Raw genomic sequence first — 6,021 nt, forward strand, 5'->3', positions numbered from 1 at the left:
AATTCACAGGTTAGTAGATTATGACTGATGTAACATCCCTCAAAGCTCTTGCATAATGTACTACCTAAAAGTTTTAGGAGTCACTTATAAGTATGAACAAACTTGTCAGTTCTCTAGGTCTTTATGGCATGCTTATGTTTGGAGTAGCATAACATTTTCCTACACGGACACCACCACCATAAAAAAAAGTGGCATAACATTTTCCTGCCATCTATAGCCTCTTGACTTAGTATAAATTCATTTCTCCAGATATACTTTCAATAACACATCGTACAACCAGTAAATACACCAATCATCATAGTCTATATTCTATAATCCATATCACATTTAAATTGATCACGACTCACAACAACAACAGAGCAACCGCCAACAGCCACAACAATCAACACTCAACACAACAACACTTAAAGAAACTTCTCAACACAAATATGAAATATCATATAAAATAACTGAATAAAACAATAACACTACAAGTTGCAAGCCTGCAACATTATAGAAGTCAAAATGCAGCACAATTTAAAATTGTCTAAAATAAAGTCATCACTATCATAGCCCACACATGCACATAATTTGAAAAATTCAAAATAACAGTCGCACAACTTGAAAATTAATTTCAAAGCAGGTTGTCCTCTCCCTTTAACCCCCAGCTTCTTGATTCTTTTGTTTTTTGTCTGCATCTGCACATGTCCAGCAGAGATAGCTTCTTTGCCCTTCCATGTTGTTTTGATCAGAGAATAAGGCAGATTAGTTGGCACTAAGGCACTAGTGTGATCTCCATAAAACTGAATTTTTGTAGCACCAGTTGGAACAACTCTTGTCTTTAACTTCTCAGCCCTTAACTTTGATTCACAAATCACCATTGATCTTAGAAGTGGGTCTTCTTCATTTTCAACATCAGGACCATATGGTTCAAACTCTTGTGTTGCAGCCTCAGTTCCAGCCTCAACATCAGGACCACGTTCATTGTCAGACATTGGCCTTTTACCTTTCTTTGAACGTGCATTATTTTCAGTACACTTTTCCTATAATTTTTTTTTGTATTTAGGTTAATTAGCTTACAATAAAAAACATGGAAAAATATGAAAAACATGCAATATTGTAGTTTACCTTGTAACAGGACCTCACCTTATGTAACACCCCGTATTCGAAACAGACAAAAATGCAGATATTGAAAAGTTGCAGGTGCAACCCACGGTTGCCATCCACGGACCGTAGGTCGGACCACGGTCCGTGCTGGTGGTCCGTGGTTCGCCACTGCAACCCCTCCCCAGCCAGCTCGAAAAATTTGCTAAGTCTCGACCCACGGACAGACCCACGGTCCGTGGATCAAGACCTCCTTACCTAGCCTATGTCACGAACTATGGTTGACCAGCACGGACCGTCTTTCGATCCACGCTCCGTAGGTCTGACCGTAGATCGAAGGTTAGCAGCCAGNCGGACAGACCCACGGTCCGTGGATCAAGACCTCCTTACCTAGCCTCTGTCACGAACTATGGTTGACCAGCACGGACCGTCTTTCGATCCACGGTCCGTAGGTCTGACCGTAGATCGAAGGTTAGCAGCCAGTTAGCTGAAAATTATGATGGGTCAACTTCAGATGGTCATAACTTTTAGCACAAAATGAATTATGTGTCTCATGACCTATGGTTAGATACATAATTGAATTATCTTTCCAACGCCATTGAGTTTACTAAATTTCGACATGCGAGTAAAAAGTTATGCCCGTTTTAGTGAAGCCCTGTCGACAGACTCGACCTGCGGACCCAATTGACGGACCGTCAGTCACTCCGACAGCAACTAATCCAAGGGTCTTTCGGTCTTTTCCTATTTCGTTTAACCCCTAAGATACGTCGTTTAGACCCTAAATCATGAGGTTTTAATTAGTTTAAACCTAGAAACATAACTAGAACTTACCTAAGTCAATTCATTAATCAAAACTTAGAAAAATTAGAAGCAAGAGAGGAGAAAAAGGTCAAGAACCCTAGTTCAAGAACGCAGCGAGGTTCCTTCAGTTCCAGCCCCAAAATCGAAAGATTTCTCCGGGGAATTCGTCACCAGGTATGTGGGATTTCACTAGTGGGTTCCTTTCGCCCATTAGGTCCCTAGAATTCAGTCAGATTCTTGATTCCATGATTATGAACAGACCTAGGATTTCTAGAATTTCAACAGATCATCATGAATTAGTTATTTAAAATGTTCCAAATCAGATTATCATGTTATTGCTTAGTTTATCCTATAAATTTCCGAACCCTAGTTATGTATTTCATTAGTTCTTGAATTACACATGCTAGGTCAGATATTTCAGTTATTCAGATATACATGCTCCAGTTTTATGCCATATTATCAGTATATTTCAGCATATACCCTATTTTGAGTTATAAATCATGAGAAGCTTTTCTTTAAGACAACACTTGAGTTTTAAATTGTGTTTTTGAGAAAGTTAAGATGAGTTTGAGAAAGAGCTTCTAAAACATGATTAGTATGACAATTGAGTAGGTCATCAATGTATGAATAGTATGGTATCTAGATATACCATCAATGTTTATGCAGTATGACTTCCCAAGTCATCAATGATCAGAGTATTGTTTTCTAAAAAGGAGTTTTCAAGTATGAGTATCTACATGTCAGTATTTTAAGCTATTCAGTATTTCAGTCATAATATATTCAGTTATACATGCCTCAGTTTATGAATGCATCATTATCAGATTAATTGTTGCATTCTCAGTTTGCATGTTCAGTTCCGAGCTATCCAGTATTTACAGAAATTCAGTCATAACCAGTTAATCACTAATTCATTGGGAGTAGCATAATACCGAGTTGGACTAGGGTTTCAGCGTACCCATATAGTCCCAGAACTACGAGCCACGTAGGTGTAAGTCCCCTCTGTGGGCAACATCAGTTTAGTGATCACGCCAGCATGCCTCTATACCTCTGGCAGGGTATATTGGGTCCTCTCGATGGGGCGTATACATCGGACTCCACATTTAGCTCATGTAGTTTTATGTCGGTTATTAGTAGCTCCCACAGTTCAGTCAGACTCTATTGCATTGACCATATTTCAGTATAGTCAGTATTCAGTTTCAGCATGTTATAAATTTGGTCATTGCATCAGTTAGCTTAGTATTCAGTATTTTCAGTATCTATATCATGTCCAGATGATTTCATTGCTTTATTGCTTTGTTCAGTTATATGTTCTTTCAGCTTTACTCTATCCTGCATGCTCAGTACCTTTCAAGTACTGACGCATACGTGCGCTACATCTTCTCGTGATGTAGGTTCAGGTTCTCAGCATCCAGATCACGCTTAGATCGATTCCCGATCTTCCGTTCAGCAAAATCAGTTGGTGAATCCTCATTCTTCGGGGACAATAGTCATGAGGTTCTTTTCAGTGTTTTAGTCTTTAGTTTCAGTTTTGCTAGACTAAGCTGGGGCCTGTCCCAGCATTTCTAGTCAGTTTAAAGGCTTATTTCAGACATAGTTAGATTCAGCTTAGTGTTTTGAGTTTGATATTTCTTTTGTATTAAACTCTCAGATTTGATATATTCAGCTATAGTATATGGGTATTCCCCATCTTTTCAGATTTAATTATGAATTAGCTTCCGCATCAGTTTATTATCTTTAGTATGCTCATGATCATGCCAGCAGGGTTAGCTTGGGATCACTTGTGGTCCTAGGTCCCGTGTCCGCGTCTTTGGGGTAGCTCGGGGCGTGACACCTTATGATTTGATTCACCACAGTTGCTACATGTCATTTGAGTGCCTTTTCTGGACTGATACAATTCACCTTTTCTTTTTCTGGCTTCTTCTGGTTCTCTATTCCTCTTTATTTTAGGTCTACCCAATTGTTTCACAACATCATGAGGCAACATTGCACTTAAAGGATCAATCTTCCAGAACTTCTGACCTCTTACATGCTGCATCTTGTTTTTACATGTTAGCATGTAAACCTCCTTGCTATACCACAAATGTATTGCAGTTATTGGATCTACTTTTTTGTGTGTCAATGCTTTGATGGCATGAGGGCAGGGAATACCTGATAAATCTCAAATTCTACAAGTGCATTTTTTTTGCTCTAGATTGACAGTGTGCCAATCTTCTCAATCAGACACTTCATAGTCCCAATCTCCATTGAATTCCACCTTACATCCATGTGTTATGACCCAAGTCCTCAACTTTTTTTCATTTTTCCATAGCAATCTCATCACTTGTACTCTTATTTCTTCTAACATCTTAATTATTGGCTTTGCTCTAGCCTCAAGAATCCATGCATTGAATGGCTCAGTGAAGTTGTTATCAACCATCATGTTCTTACACTGAGTATCAAAATAAGTTCTACACCATGCCTTTTGTGGATTCTTTACCAAATCCCTTGCACCATCTTTTGATAATTTTCTCAACTTATTCAACTGGTCCTTAAACTCTTCATTATAGGAACTCCAAGCACACCACCACATAAGATTCTTCATTTGACCACTCCTCTATCTTTTTCACCAGTTACTCTTAATATGTCTCACACAATACCTATGTTGAGCTTCAGGCAACACTCTGTCAACAACATCTATCAGTCCCTGTAACAGTGAAATAAAATAAATGAGAACATGAAATTTATGAGAATATGATGGTTAAAAACAGTGATTAAAAGTTGAGAATTAATGTGTGTTAAAAACAGTAAGTAAAAGTGTTTTTGGAAATGTTAGAAAGTGTGTAACAATGAATGTGTATTAAAAACAGTAAGTAAAATTGACAATGAATGTGTATTAAAACAGTAAGTAAAAATTGAGAATGACAGTGTATTAAAACAGTAAGTAAAAATTTAGTTTGTGTGCACGAGATTTCGAACGAATTCAAATTTCGACGGTTTCATTGACTCCGGAACGTCGAATTTAGTGGGGGTACATATTTAGTTTGTGTGCACGAGATTTCGAACGAATCCCGAGGGTCCAACGAGGACTTAAACTTTGGTGTTATTGTTGTGTTTCAGCTGCAATAGCAGTCCTTTTTAAGTCAAAAACCAGTAGCCATTTTCCCCCAACTTGAAAAATACCCATTTCTCCATTTTTAGACTTTGAGAGCTCGAAAATAGGTGATTTCAAGTGGGTTTTCGCAAGGAATTCATTGGGTAAGTTATTTCCAACTTAGGTCTTTGATTTCCATCGATTATTTATGGATTTTAACATCAAAATTTGAGATCTCAACTGTAAAATTTGGGGGGTTTTGCCTAATCAGAATTTAATAGAAAATTTGAGTTTGTGAACTCATTTCAACTCCTTTTTCGAAACGGTTTTCACTATTGGATTCTAAATTTCTTGGGGAACATTTTTCACTAAAAATTTCCAAATTTTGAGAATATTTTCCGGAACGAGATTTTTTGACCATTTTACCCTTTTTCTCCAAATTTCACGATATTGGTGTTGTTAGATTCGTATTGATTGTGAGATTCCATTTATGAATAGATTGTGGTGATTTGGAGCGTGCTCAAAAGGATAAAACTCAAATTTGAGTTACTAGTTGAAGTGTTTTGAGGCAAGTGACTTCTAAACTTTGTTAAACTCTTAGACTACACATGACTACTTTCCTAATTGTGTTGGGGAGTAATGGGGATTGAGGATGAGTTTTATTTGTTGATTGAAATTGTTGTAAATGAAAGATGGGGAATAAAACGAGCTAAGTGTGTTATATGTGACTTGAATTTGTTGAATAAGTCATGTGATAACTGATATTGAGGGGATAGAAGAGCATGAGTAGGCTATGATTGATACAGACATTGATGTTGAGACAGATGATGTGTAATACTATGATGTGGTCGTGATATGGTTGTGATTGAGACAGATGATGTGTAATACTATGATGTGGTCGTGATATGGTTGTGATTGAGACAGATGATGTGTAATACTATGATGTGGTCGTGATATGGTTGTGATTGAGACAGATGATGTGTAATACTATGATGTGGTCGTGATATGGTTGTGATTGAGACAGATGATGTGTAATACTATGATGTGGTCGTGATATGGTTGTGATT

General features: G+C 37.6%; 1 pseudogene; it reads right to left on the reverse strand.

Annotated features, from left to right (window-relative positions):
* Positions 1-467: 467 nt before the first annotated feature.
* Positions 468-4,465, reverse strand: LOC125876202 (uncharacterized; annotated as a pseudogene).
* Positions 4,466-6,021: the final 1,556 nt, after the last annotated feature.

Source organism: Solanum stenotomum, chromosome 9 (assembly GCF_019186545.1).
Source record: "Solanum stenotomum isolate F172 chromosome 9, ASM1918654v1, whole genome shotgun sequence".
In the NCBI taxonomy this organism is placed as follows: domain Eukaryota; kingdom Viridiplantae; phylum Streptophyta; class Magnoliopsida; order Solanales; family Solanaceae; genus Solanum; species Solanum stenotomum.